We start from the raw sequence: 15,433 nt of genomic DNA, 5'->3' as shown, positions 1-15,433 counted from the left end.
CACTAATAATACAATACATATAAAAATATATGTTTAGAAGACAGCGAGATTCTCAGTCAAAATGTAGAAGTGAAGACTCCGGATGTTTCAATTTGTTCAAAGAAGTTAAGAGCCCCAAAATAAAATCAAGTAAATGTAACACTTTTTCATATTTTAGTTCACAAATTAAGTCAGAGATATGCAGGCTTATCTCCTATTTAAAGACTGTCCTGTGAGACAGATCTCTATCCTCAGCCAGTGTGGGGAGGGCCACACTATGGTCTTTTTTTCTAGCATCATCTAAATAGCCATCAAGGTAGCCAGGGTTTTCTGTGAAATGTGGGGACTATAAAGATCACTTGGGACACAACTCTGAGGGTGATTGTTCCGTGAGACATGGTAAACAGAAGAGAACGTCACAAAGTAGGTGAAGTAGGAGTGCTTGAAGAAGCTGGACATGGCCATAAAGTTGTTCTGCCAGAAGCCAGCATGGAAGATTGCTCTAAGAAGGTTGGGATGATTAAGGGAGATCAGTGATAACCTTGGTAAGAGCAATTTCTATGAAATGGTAAGGATATTCCGTTTTTCATTTGTTTTATTATTATTTTTTAAGATAGAATCTCACCCTGTCACCCAGGCTGGACGGCAGTGGCATGAGCTCAGCCCACTACAACCTCTGCTTCCTGGGTTCAAGCGATTCTTCTGCCTCAGCCTCCCGAGTAGCTGGGACTACAGGTGTGTGTCACCACACCTGGCTAATTTTTGTATTTTTAGTAGAGATGGGATTTCATCATGTTGCCCAGGCTGGTCTTGAACTCCTGGCCTCGAGTGATCTGCCTCGGCCCCTCAAAGTGCTGGGATTACGGGCGTGAGCCTCCACAGCTTGCTGCCAGTTTTTAGTTTGTTCATAATTGTGGGAAATTAATACATCAAGACACTGAATATTGACAATTTTAAGAAGTTTGGTTATTTCAAGGATGAGAAAGAGCTTAGTCTGTTTAACACCTGATGAAAAGGATCCAAAGAAAAGAAGGGGGAAAAAGTAGAGATTACAGAACAGAATAATGCATAACAAATTGTCGTGTGCAGTAAAGCACTCTGTAACCTACGTTCACCTAGTACAACTGTCACTACATTTCATATAGTCTGCAAGTCTTATAGATTCCTATAAGAAAGGATTAACAATTAAATGTTTTTGTCTTCCTTAAAATTTCATAGACATATCCTAAGAGTTAAGAGAGTCCAATTATTTTATGTATGCAAGCTTGTAATACAGAAATATAAAAATTAATTACAAAATGACAGTGTTAAAATAATTATTTTAAATTGTCAGTTTTCAATAGAGTAACTGAAAGAAAAAAAAAACATATTTTTGGCTGTAATTTAAATTTTATGACGTCTAGTTCCTGACCTTAACAACTAAGATATTGTAGAGTGTTTTTTTTTTTTTTAAACAAAAAAACAGTCCAAAACCTCACAAGTATCCTCTAAATTTCGAAAGGAGATAGACTATTTATTTACCAGAGAATATTATATTCAACAGAAATACTAGGACCAAGTCTGCAGCTGGCTGATAAGAAGGACAATGAGAGCAATACAGCGCAAAGTGGTTCCAGGGAATATGAACTACTTAAACCGAACACAATATAAAATCTCAAACTATGTCAGCACATCATGAGAAAATTATTTTAGAATGCATATGCAGAGGAATTAGGGAATAAGGTTGATGTAATGTGGAAACTAACAAAATTCAGGAGTGTAGGACAAGGTTCAAGTATGTTAAAGTGATGCCTGTATTGTCCAAATATTGCCATTGTTGTTAAGTAACTTGAAGCAGTGATGTGACTGTGAAATTGGAAGTGAAATCAAGTCAAGTAAATATATTCAGCAGGGCATTTTCATGGAGGAGTATGTCCTTGGGAAAAGTAAGATGTTCAGGTTAAATAGAAGATGGTGTTATTGAAATCATTCTCATTTTAAGATGCAGTTACTCAACTAGCATGCGTTATCTAGATTTATTCATGGCTTCCTGGGTAGAAGTTTAAACTAAATACTTGAGTAGAATGTAATCTTGAAATATTTGTATGTTCAATGAGACTAATAGTGGAGAGATACTTCAACAAAGTCATTCCTAGAAATTTAACCTTGGTAACTATGCTGCTAAAATACAGACAGTTCTATAAAAAATAGTTTTATAAAGGAAAGTGTCTCGTTATTATTTACTATCGGGAGAAAATCCTTCTTTTATTTGCCAACTCCTCATATTTGTGTTCAAATTTAGGGACCTATCTGAAATTATATTTTATTTTATATTAGAAATTGCTTGTTTCAGGAGCTAATTTGTGAACAGAGATATTCAGATTTTACTTACTAAATAATAGTATTATAAGGGGTAGAATAAGGACCCATAGAAAATTCTCTCCCCCATAAAATCATGAGAATACTGATAAAGCTTGGGAAAACCAACATTTTCATGCTGTATTCCATCACCTCCTCCATCTCCATGGTTTTCTCACAAACTCTCCAATGGTGGTGAAAACTAGGAGCTACATTGCCTCAAAAAGAATGAGAACAGAGTTGAAACTCTTTTGCCTGATAGTTCTCTGGAAAACTCACTGCAGGCCTTGTCAATTAGTTGACCTGACTCAGTGTCTCCAAGTATGAAAACCCTCCCTTTAAAGGAATTTGTCAAAACAATTAGTGGCAATTATTTAGCATTACATCTGCCTGAGACAGAGAAAACAGTTGAGAGCAAAAATGCAATGTAAACAAAAAACTTAAAAGGAAAAGCTGGAAAATGAAATTTTCATGGGAACTTAGAAAAGCTCTGACATATTTGGTAATGTAAAGCACATGTCTATGCAAAATGTTGTGTGTGCAGTCAGGAAAGACCTGAGAAGTCTCTCACCTCTGGCTGAACTTGAGGCTCAGCGAAAGAAGAAAGGAAAGGTGAAGGTAAGTTGTAAACTGTCCAACAGGGAGTTGAAGATATGCCTCAACATTCATGTAGAACTCTGTGGCAAAGACTGGGACACTTAATGTTTTCAGGTATTTGAGGAAATCTACCCAATCATAACCTGACTTTAAGCTGCTTAAGCAGTCTTCAGTGGTTACATACAACAAAGAGTACAGGCTACACAGAATTATTTCAGAAAGTTCGCTAAACAAACTTCAAGAACAGCAAACTTGAAGGAGAGGAAGTGAATCCTATCAACTAAATTTTCCTATCATATTATTTATGTCTCGTTTTCAACAGAAAATTTTGAGACAATAAACAGAAAAAAATGTGTATATACAAGGAAAAAAGGAATATGTAGAAAGTGTCTACAGAGAAGCACCTACTTTGGATTCATTAGGCACCAATTTTAAATCAGCTGTTTTTCATTTCTTTAAACAACTAAAGGAAATCATGTCTAAGAAAGTAAAAGAACATATGTCAAAAATATCTCATCATAAAGAGAATATCAATAAAGAAACAAATTTTATTTTTATAAAGGAGCCAAATATAAATTCTAGTGTTAAAAAGTATAATATGTGAAATGCAAATTTCCCTATGAGAGCTTGACAGCAAATTTGAGCTTGTAGAAGACAAAAAGTTCATGAGTTTGGAGGTAGGTTTGTTGGTATTGATTATCCAGTCTGAGGAACAAAAAACAATACTAAAACAAGAAATGAGCAGAGCCTCAGGGGCCTATACAACAACATCAAATGTACCAATATATGCATAATAGATTCCCCAAAAGAAGAGAAGAAAGAGAACAGGGGAAGAATAAATATCTTTTAAAAATGGCCAAAACCTTGAAAATAAAATACAAAATATTAATCTTACATGTAAGAAGCACAGTGAACTCCAAGTGGATAAATTTAAAAAGATCCACACCTAGATGCATCATAAAATTGTCCAAAGACAAAAACAAAGAGTAGTGAAATCAACAAGTGAGAAGCAACTCATTATGTATGAGAGAGAGTCAAAAGATAAACAGGTGATTTCTCACAAGAAGCAATAGGGGCATAAGAAAATGGAATGGCATATTCAAAGAACTGAAAGAAAAGCACTAGTCAACTAAGAATTCTATATCCTGCAGAACAGACCTTTAGAAATAAAAAAGAGATTAGAACACATTCAGTTAAACCAAAAAAAAAAAAAAAAGAGGATTTGCCTCTTGCACCTCTGTTGTATAAGAAATACCAAAGATAGTTCTTCAGATAGAAATAGTAGGATGCCAAAAAAGAACTCAAATCCACTTGAAATGATGAGCAATGATGAAAATAATTACATAGGTAAAAATAACAGAGATTTAAATGTATTTTGTTTTATTGTAACACTTTTTTCTCCTACCTGATTTAAAATACTACCACATAAAACAATAATAATAAAGCTGTGTTGATGGAATTCAGTGTACAAGAACATAATTAGTATAAGAATAACATAAAGAAGGTTAGAGGGAATTGAGCCACATAGGAGCTCAGGTTTTGTATACCAATAAAATTTAGTTGGTGGTAATTCAAACTGGATTATTATAAATTAAATTGTTAGGTGTAATTCCAAGGCAAACAGTAATAAAATTACTCAAAAAAATAAGAAAAACAAAGATAACAAATTAGTACGCTATTAAATATTCACTTAACACGCAAGAAGACTGTGAGGGAGGAACGGAAGAAGCAAAAAGACATAAGACGTATAGAAAATGGCAGACATAAATTCTGCCTTATCAATAATTATATTAAATGCAAATGAACTAGTCTTTAATCCAGTTTGAGTTGATGGTTGTGTAAGGAACGGTTCCAGTTTCATTTTTTTTGCATGTGAACATTAACTTTTCCCAACATCACTCATTGAAGAGACTATCCTTTCCCCATTGTGTGTTCTTGACAATTTTGTCAAACTTACAAAACATACATGCATACAAAGGACATAAGGAAACTTCTGGAGGTAATGGCTATGCCTGTTATTTTGATTGTGGTGAACATATTACCAGTGTTTGCCTATGTCCAAAATTATCAAATTATGCATATTAAATATATGCCATTATTTGTAGATCACTTTTATTTAATAGAACTGTTAAAAATGCAAATAAACTAAAAACAACATTAAAAAGCAGAGATAAGCAGAATGGATAAAAACATAATTCAACAATCTGCTAGCTACAAAAGATGCATTTTGGCTGGGCGTGGTGGCTCATGCCTGTAATCCCAGCACTTTGGGAGGCCGAGTTATGCAGTGCTATGAAGTTAATAAAAATATGTCTAAAGCTTCCTTTTTATACATGTTGTATAATGTCGTGGAAGTTACCAATCAAACTGGTTTGCAAAGCATCTCACTTCAATACTGCAAACATTTATTTTTCCAGGTTAGTATTTGCAGGGCTTCAGAGCACACTTTCCTATGTATTCATTCTCTTTGCCTTCCTGATCTGAATTCCAATTTCCTCCAACACTGGGCACTCCTTTAGTCAAAAGGTGAGATTACTACTTCTCTCCCAGGACAGCTTCACGTAAGCAGCACATGGACTACTGGGATTCCTTGGACCAACCACCTATCAGATGTACCATTGAAGGACATATGTCATCCTGCAGCTAGCCCCAGAAGAAAATGCTCAGTTTCTCTGTGCTTATTTTTAACCTCATTCTCCACCAGTGGCACATGTGGCTGAAAACAACCATAATGCCTTCAAGGAGGGTAAGATTTTTTTCTTTCTCCTTTCTGTTTATTTTTCCCTACCCTGATATATTTAGATCATTTCCCTGACAGTTACTCATTTTCCTACACTGCTTTTTTCCCCCCTCAACACATCTGTGAATATATTTTAAAATACAGAGATGTGGCATATTTTCTGGTATGGTTTGGCTGTGTCCCCACCCAAATCTCATCTCGAATTATAGCTCCCATAATCCCCACATGTCATGGGAGGGACCCAGTGGAAGGCGATTGAATCATGGGAGCAGGTTTTTCCCCATGCTGTTCTTGTGACAGTGAATAAGTATTGCAAGATCTGATGGTTTTATAAAGGGCAGTTCCCCTGCTCATTCTCTCTTGCCTGCTGCCATGTGAGATGTGCCTTTGTTCCTCTTTCACCTTCTGTCATCATTGTGAGGCCTCCGCAGCCATGTGGAACTGTGAGTTCATTAGACCTCTTTTTCTTTATAAATTACCCAGTCTTGGGTATTTCTTTACAGCAGTATGAAAATGGACTAATACACTTCCATTCACAGTTTACTTGAAGATAGGGGTCCTCAACGTGGTCTACACAGATCACACATATCAACATTATTTGGCAACCTGTTAAAAATGCACATCCGCTGCACCCAAGACCAATAGGATTCATCTAAAATCCTATTGGGTTCGTCAGAAGCTCTAGGGTGGGCCCAGCTCTCTGTCTCAGCAGTTCCTTCCGGTCTTCTTCGGCTCACTCACATGTGAGAGCCTCTACTCCAAAGTTATAATCCCCAATCAGCCTTAGCAAATGGAGGTTCCCTTCCTCCTTATCATAGCACTGTGAATTACACAATGGTGATTTTTTTAAAGATTTTCCAATTTATAAAGATAAAACTGGGGCTCTGCTGTTTTGTGACTTGTCCAGATGAACTAGTTGGGATTTTGGCTGAAGTTGTATCTCCTGGGCCATTGTTCTCTGTATTGTAAATCAAAGGCTCATAGGAAAGTGTAGTATAATTCTCATTCACTCCGGCATGTCCCCAGGATTCATCTAAAATCCTCCTGTTTTCTAGGTCATTCTATTTTATCTACATGCATTAATATCCATCTAGTAAATTTGTTACCTCAGAAAAAGAGTAGCTTGTTGATTAATAGATAGCCATTAGATATTCACATATGACATTTGGGATATTACATTTATATTATAAACTGGAAATCATTGTAAATATTTCACTGTTATTATCCTTCCTTGTGATTGCATATATTAGTTAGTGTAGCACCCTAAATGATGTAACAAAAGTGAATCTGATACTCAGTTTCTTAAAAAGAAGAAACATTTATTTTTCCCTTAAGGTGTGGTCCGGGTGGTATTGATTAAGGTTATAGGTTTCCCTCTCTCTGTTCAAGTCAGCTGCTCTAAAAATTCCCAGCAGCTACCAACCAGTCACTGGAAAGGAGGAAGTGGCAGGACATGCATTTAAATTCCCTTCTTAGTGGCCTACCTCAGAAGCAGCAGCTCAGATCATAATTGATCTGGTCAATGGACTGTCCCATTACAATGCCGTATTTGACTGTTTTTCATCAGCACCAATAGAAATCAGAATTTGTGCAAGTTGTACTTCACAGCTACCTGTAAACCAAAAGCAAAATTCAAAGACCCCTCCCCCAACCACCTGAATGGACTTCCTCCTCAGCTAGGATTCTTTTAAAATTTAACCTAAGAGACTGTTTCAGGCCATGACAGGAAGTGGGGGTCGGACATGCCTCACTGTACCTCTCCAACATTAACATCAACACAGACTTTAAGTCTGAGAAGAAAGATTTTACAACCTATTTTATCTAAAGCCTAGTACCGAAAGGCTTCCTTTGCAAATAAGAACTTGGGTCTCCATAATCCTTTATTTTAACCAAGGCATTCCTTTCTATTGATCCCAGGTCTTTACATGAACTCAACCAATTGTCAGTCAGAAAAATTTTAATTCTACCTATAAGCTGGAAGCCCCCACTTTGAGTTGTCCCACCTTTCTGAACCAAACCAATGTATTTCTTAAATGTGTTCGATTGAAGTCTCATGTCTCCCCAAAATATATGAAACCAAGCTGCACCCTGACCATCTTGGGCACATGTTCTCAGGACCTCCTGAGGGCTGTGTCATGGGCCATGGACACTCATATTTGGCTCAGAATAAATCTCTTCATATATTTTAGAGTTTGACTCTTTTCATCAACATATTTTTTCAAATTTTTGAGAGATTAAAAACAATCATAACTTTTGAGTTGCAAAGAGCAATGGAAATTATTTAATCTAAGTTCTTCATCAGAGAGGTAGAAATACTGAGACACAAATAGAGAAGAATGTTGGTTTGCACAGATGACTGTGGAATCAAAATTGAAATCTCTTGGCGATGCGGGCTCCTTTTTGGTTCCATATGAACTTTAAAGTAGTTTTTTCCAATTCTGTGAAGAAAATCATTGGTAGCTTGATGGGGATGGCATTGAATCTATAAATTACCTTGGGCAGTATGGCCATTTTCACGATATTGATTCTTCCAACCCATGAGCATGGAATGTTCTTCCATTTGTTTGTATGCTCTTTTATTTCATTGAGCAGTGGCTTGTAGTTCTCCTTGAAGAGGTCCTTCACGTCCCTTGTAAGTTGGATTCCTAGGTATTTTATTGTCTTTGAAGCAATTGTGAATGGGAGTTCACTCATGATTTGGCTCTCTGTTTGTCCGTTATTGGTGTACAAGAAGGCTTGTGATTTTTGTCCGTTGATTTTGTATCCTGAGACTGTGCTGAAGTTGCTAATCAGCTTAAGGAGATTTTGGACTGAGACAATGGGATTTTCTAGATATACAATCACGTCATCTGCAAACAGGGACAATTTGACTTCCTCTTTTCCTAACTGAATACCCTTTATTTCCTTCTCCTGCCTGATTGCCCTGGCCAGAACTTCCAGCACTATGTTGAATAGGAGCGGTGAGAGAGGGCATCCCTGTCTTGTGCCAGTTTTCAAAGGGAATGCTTCCAGTTTTTGCCCATTCAGTACGATATTGGCTGTGGGTTTGTCGTATATAGCTCTTATTATTTTGAGATACGTCCCATCAATACCTAATTTATTGAGTTTTTAGCATGAAGGTGGTTGAATTTTGTCAAAGGCCTTTTCTGCATCTATTGAGATAATCATGTGGTTTTTCTCTTTGGTTCTCTTTATATGCTGGATTACATTTATGATTTGCATATGTTGAACCAGCCTTGCATCCCAGGGATGAAGGAACACCTTTACACTGTTGGTGAGACTGTAAACTAGTTCAACCATTGTGGAAGTCAGTGTGGCGATTCCTCAGGGATCTAGAACTAGAAATACCATTTGACCCAGCCATCCCATTACTGGGTATATACCCAAACGACTATAAATCATGCTGCTATAAAGACACATAGACACGTATGTTTATTGTGGCACTATTCACAATAGCAAAGACTTGGAACCAACCCAAAAGTCCAACAGCGATAGACTGGATTAAGAAAATGTGGCACATATACACCATGGAATACTATGCAGCCATAAAAAATGATGAGTTCATGTCCTTTGTAGGGACATGGATGAAACTGGAAAACATCATTCTCAGTAAACTATCGCAAGGACAAAAAACCAAACACCGCATGGTCTCACTCATAGGTGGGAATTGAACAATGAGAACTCATGGACACAGGAAGGGGAACATCACACTCCGGGGACTGTTGTGGGGTGGGGGGAGGGGGGAGGGACAGCATTAGGAGATATACCTAATGCTAAATGATGAGTTAATGCGTGCAGCAAACCAACATGGCACATGGATACATATGTAACAAACCTGCACATTGTGCACATGTACCCTAAAACCTAAAGTGTAATAATAAAATAAAATAAAATAAAATTGAAATCTCTGGGACCCACCTCCCAGCCCTGTGGTTTTATCTACTGCCCCTGTTGCCTTTCAGAAATAAAAAGTTCAGAATCCTCAAAAATATTCAATGAAATGTTTTTGTTTAGGAATAGGAGTAGATAAGAGAAGTAATTGAAAAATACAGTGATATGAGAGTAATAGGGACAGTATATTTCTGAAAATAAAACAGAATGTGTGATTTAATAAACTTTGAAGTTCAAGCATAAGCATCCTTGAAGTAACTATATCCTGCATCTTCAAGGAAAAGTTCATAAGAGCTTCGTGGAAAAGGTCAGTTCTGAAATTTCTTCATGACTTTCGCTAGATAAAGAAGAATATATATTTTTAGCAATGACAGTGTGCTGAGAGTCCCAGGTACTCTCAGATATAGTACACCATGTAGTAATTGATACAGATTATAAATAACATTTTTCTTCGTTACTCTTTGCCTAAAGTGTTAGTTTTTATAACAAAAACCGTGTCACTTGATCCAAAGCTTCTCAATCTTTTTTCTGAAGTTTTGCAGTTGCTCCCTCCCTGGTCTCCTCAATTTTGTCTTTATCTTTCTGTAGTCTTCTTCTTCCATTGTCTGTAATAACAGTGTAAACAAGTAAATCACATCATATCTCCCCTATGCTCAAAATTCTCCAATGACTTTCACTCCCCTTGGAAAGAAAACAGAGGTGCATCATAGTATCCAACATTCTAATCATAGATTTCTCCGTAAGAATACCGAAAATATAGAACCACACAAAAACATGCGTGTGAATTTTCATTGCATTGATGTTGATAGCCAAAAATGGAAACAACCCAAATATCTGACAACCCAATATTACAGGGGCTGCAGTGGCCGTGAGACTGCCCGCCCATTCCCCCCCTCAACCCCAGGCAGCACAGCTTGAAAGAGATAGTGTCCTCCTGGGCAAAGGAGAAGGAAGTAGACAAAAGGTGCTGCCTTGGAGCCCACTACTGGGACTGCAACTGTGAGGCCCAGCCCTGGGCAGAGCCCTCCTGTACCTGACTCTGTGCCTGCAACTGTGGATGAAGCATCTGGACCCGCTCCAGACCCAGTGGAAACCTGTGGAAACAACAGTAAGACCTACCCTCTTTAAGCCTTTTCCTTGGGAACAACACACCAACTGTGGATTTGCAGCAAACCAGAGTTTGAGGTGCCTTCTATTATGGCAATGCCCACAGGCTTATAGTACATGTCTGCTTATAATCTCTAGAAGGATGGAAACAAGCCCAGATATTGGAAACCTGCATAAATATGTAATCTTTCAAAGCACAGGTGCTGTCCCATGCGCACAGCCATTAACAATGCTTAGAGAACCAGAACCTTACCAAACAGACAGATAGGCTGTCAGAGACCAGATCCTAAAGTGTTGAAGTTGTGTGACCCCTCAAAGAACTCAAAATAGCTGTTTTAAGGAAATTCAATGACATTCAAGAATACACAGAGAAAGAGTAATTTGTCAGAGAAATTTAACAGATATTAAAATACTTTTTTAAAGATAAAACAGAAATTTTGGAGCTGAAACATGTGAGGAATCAACTGAAAAAATGCAATGTGCAACATCAACAGAAGCAGAAAAAATATTTAGTGCTCTCAACAAACAAGCTCAAAGAAAATCTGCAGTCAGAGGAGAAGAAAGAATGAGAAATAAAAAGAAATAAAGAAAACCCACAGGAACTATGGGACAGAATAAACAGAGTAAATATTCTGATTAATGAGGTTCAAGAGGGTATTGAGAATGCTAAAGGGGTCAAAAGCCTTTTCAGAGAGATATACAAACATCCAAGTAGAGAAAGGTCACCAATCAGATTAACTCAAATAAGTCTACACCAAGACATACCCTAATCAAACTTTCCAAGGTCAAAGACAAAGAGAAGATCCTGCAAGCAGCAAGAGAAAAGAACAAAAATCACATAAGGGAGTTCCAATTCTCCTGGCAGCCGAATTTTCAGCATAAACCCTACAGGCCAGGAGATAGTTGGATAATGTTTCAAGGTTGTTAAAAACAAAAAAGTGGTAAACTGCCAGCGAAGAATACTGTGCTGATACTCTGCTCAGCAAAGCTATACATCAGAAATGAAGGTGAGATAAAGACTTTCTCAAACAAAAGCTCAGAGAATTTCACAGACGTGTCCTACAAAAAAATGCTAACAAGAGTTCTACAAACTGAAAGGAAGAGATGCTAATGTGTAGCAAGAAAACATGTGAAGGCAGAAAACTTACTGGTAAGAGTAAGTAGAGAGACAAATTCAGGGTACTTTAATATTACAAAGAACGTATATCTTTAGTATGAAGACTAAAAGACAAAATTATTCAAAATAATAATAACTACATTAAATTGTTAAGAGATAGGCAGTTGAAAAAAAAGATGGAATGTGGAACATCAAAAACTCCAAATGTGGGGGAGAATGGAATTAAAGTACAGAGTTTTTAGTTTTTAAAATTTTTTTGTTTTTAATTTTTTTGTTTCTTTTTTTTGTTTTTTCTAAGAAAGTCAAGTTGATATCGGCCTAAAATAACTTGTTATAACAAAAAAGTTTTTGGTAAGCCTTATGGTAACTGCAAATCAAAAACGATTAATAGGTGTAGCAAAAATAAAAGCCAACAACCAAAGAAACACTACTAGACAAAGTCACATAGCTACAAAGAAAGACAATAAGACAGAAAGGGAGAAAGGAACTATTGAGAAAAAAAACTAGAAACCAAATAGCAAAATGGTAGTAGTATTTTTAAAAAATCACTATCCAACTACAAGCTGCTTACTAAAAACTCACTTCACTTGTAAAGACACACATATACTAAAACTGAAGTGATGGAAAAGTATCTTCCATGGAAATGGAAACCAAAAGGGAGTATTAGTAGCTAAGTTTATATCAGATAAAATAGTCTTTAAATCAAAAGTTTTAAGAAGAGACAAGGCACGTCACCATACAGTGCGAAAGGGGTCAATTCACAAGGAGGATATAACTGTAAGTGTGTATGCACCCAACATTGGAGCACATAATATATACAGGAAATATTCATAGACCTAAATAGAGAGATAGAAATGAGTACAGTAATATTAAGGAACTTCAACTCTGCACTTTCAGCAATAGACATACATCATCCAGACCAAAAAAAAAAAAAAATTAACAAAGAAACAGCAGAGTTAAATTGCACCCAAGACCAAATGTAACTAAGAGACCAGAACATTCTACCCAGTAGTTGCAGAATATACATTCTTCTCAACAGCAGATGGGACATCCTTCAGGAGAGATTATATGCTGGCCATAAAAGTTTCAACAAATTTTAAACAATTAAATTGTTTCTGAACACATGCAGTAAAGCTAGATATCAATAACAAGAACTTAGGACTCTACCAGAATACATGACAATTAAACAACAGGCTACTAAACAACCACTGGGTCAATGAAAAAATTAAACAGAAAATGACAAAATTTTTTGAGACAAATTATAATGAAAACACAATATTTCCAAGCCAATGGGATCGAGGAAAAGCAGTGGTAAAAGAGAAATTTATAGCAATTAAAACCTACATTAGAAAATAGAAAGATCTCAAGTAAACAACTTAAAGTTTTCACTCAAGAAACTAGAATAACAAAAGCAAAACAAACTCTAAATAAGTAGAATAACTAATTAAGATCAGAGTATGAATAAATAAAATAAGGACTAAAAACTATTAAAGATCAGCAAAACAGTTTTTTTAAAACATAAAAAACATTGACAAACTTTGAGCTACAGTAATTGAAAAAAAGAAGACTCAAATAAAATCAGCGATAAGAGTCATTACACCTGGCACCACAGAAATACAAATGATCATTAGAGTCTATTATGAACTACCATATGCCCAACAAATTGGAAAACCTGGAAGCAATGGATAAATTCCAGGACATATATAACTTAACAAGATGGAATCATTCAGAAATAGAAAATTTAAGTAGACCAACAATTAACAACAATATGGAATCAGTAATAGAAAAGTCTTCCATTAAAGAAAAGCCCAAGGCCAGGTAGGTTCATCGCTGAATTTTATCAAGCATTTAAAAAAGTACCAATACCAATTCTTCTCAAATTATTGAAAAAAAAAATAAAGTGGAGGGAATTCTACCAAACTCATTCTACAAGGCCTAACACCAAACCAGACAAGGACACAGACACAAAAAGAAAACTACAGGCCAATATCTCTGATGAACACAAATGCAAAAATCCTCAGTAAAATATTAGTAAACCTAATCTAATAGCACAACAAAGAGATTATTCATCATGATCAGGTAGTATTTACTCCAAGGATGCAAAGATATGGAAATCAATAAACGTAACATATCACATCAACAGAATGAAGGCAAAAAGCTGATTATATTAATAGATGCAGAAAAAATTGGATAAAATCAACTTACCTTTGTGATCAAATTTCTGAAGCGATTAAGTATAGAAAAAATGTACCACAACTTGTTAAAGGCTACATACCACAAACCCCACGGGTAACATCATACTGAAGGGAAAAAAATTGAAAGCCTTTTCTCTTTTCTCTAAGGTGTGGAATAAAAAAGATACCCCTTAGACCACTTTTATTAAACAGAGTACTGGAAGTCCTAACTTGAAATAATCAGGCAAGAGAAAGAAATAAAGGACAATCAAATTGGAAAACAAAAAGTCAAATTATCCCTGTTTCCAGATGACATAATGTGATATATAGGAAACTCTGAAGACTCACTAAAAAACTATTAGAACTAATAAGCAAATTTAGTAAAGCTGAAGGATAAAAAAATCAACATACAAAACTTAGTAGTGTTTCAACACCAATAGCCAATAAATAATGAATTATCTTTAAAAAATGAAGCAATCTAATTTACAATAACTACAAAAAATACGACACCTAGGAAATCATTTAACCAAAGTGGTAAAAGAACTCTACAATGGAACCTGTAAAACATTAATCAAATAACTTGAGAAGACAGTAAATAAATGGAAAGATAGTCCATGTTTATGGGCTGAAATAACTAATTTGGTAAATTGTTCATACTACCCAAAGTGAGCTATAGATTCTATGAAATCTCCATCAATAGACAGATACTATTCTTCACAAAAAGAGTAAAGAGCAATTCTAAAACCTGTATGGAACCACAAAAAACCCACAAATAGTCAAAGCAATATTGAGCAAAAAGAACAAAGATGGAGGTATCACACTACCTGAGTTTAAAACATACTACAAAGCTATAGTAACTAAAACAACATGGTAATGTCATAAAAAGAGACAAATAGACGAATGGAAAAGAATAGAAAGTCCCCAAGTAAACATACACATCTATAGCCAATTGTATTTGACAATAGTGCCAAGTATACACAGTGGAAGAGGAGAGCTTCTTTAGTAAATGGGGCTGAGGAAAGTGTATATCCACATGCAACAGAATGAAAGTAGACCCTTGTAGTGCACCACATATGAAAATTAACATGAATTAAAAACTACAGGATAGGAGAATATATTTGTAAAATATACCTCAGATGAGAACTCATATCCAAAATATGTAAGAAACTCAAATAACAACAAACAAAAGAGCTGAATAGATATCTATCAAAATAAGGCATCCAAACAGCCAACAGGTATGTGAAAAAATGCTCAGCATCACTAATAATCAGGAATATGCAAATGAAAATCATGAGAAGCCCCCTCACTCCAGTCAGAATGGCTACTATCAAAACAAATCAAAAGATAACAAGTGTTGGCCTGGATGTAAAGAAAAGGAAAGTCTTACATATTGCTAATGCAAAATAGAGAAGGTACCCTTCCACATTATTGATGGGAATATAAGTGAGTACAGTCACTATGGAAAATATTATGAAGGTTTCTAAAAAATTA

At 35.8% G+C, this 15,433-nt stretch overlaps 1 long non-coding RNA gene across 3 annotated transcripts in view; it reads left to right on the top strand.

The window, feature by feature from the left end:
* Positions 1-458: 458 nt before the first annotated feature.
* LOC131384075 (uncharacterized) overlaps positions 459-15,433 on the top strand; it is a 182,222-nt gene continuing 167,247 nt past the window's right edge. Inside the window, exons 1-2 of one of the 3 annotated variants that reach the window (XR_009214572.1) lie at positions 466-524; positions 5,464-5,659. This is a non-coding gene — a long non-coding RNA (uncharacterized LOC131384075). Of the gene's footprint in view, positions 548-5,463; positions 5,660-15,433 lie in introns of all 3 variants that reach the window. The other 2 variants (XR_009214571.1, XR_009214573.1) reach the window with 2 other exon arrangements.

Source organism: Hylobates moloch, unplaced genomic scaffold (genome assembly GCF_009828535.3).
Source record: "Hylobates moloch isolate HMO894 unplaced genomic scaffold, HMol_V3 SCAFFOLD_8, whole genome shotgun sequence".
NCBI lineage: Eukaryota > Metazoa > Chordata > Mammalia > Primates > Hylobatidae > Hylobates > Hylobates moloch.
Note: the sequence above shows the minus strand (reverse complement) of the source record. Positions and strands in the feature narration are given on the sequence as shown.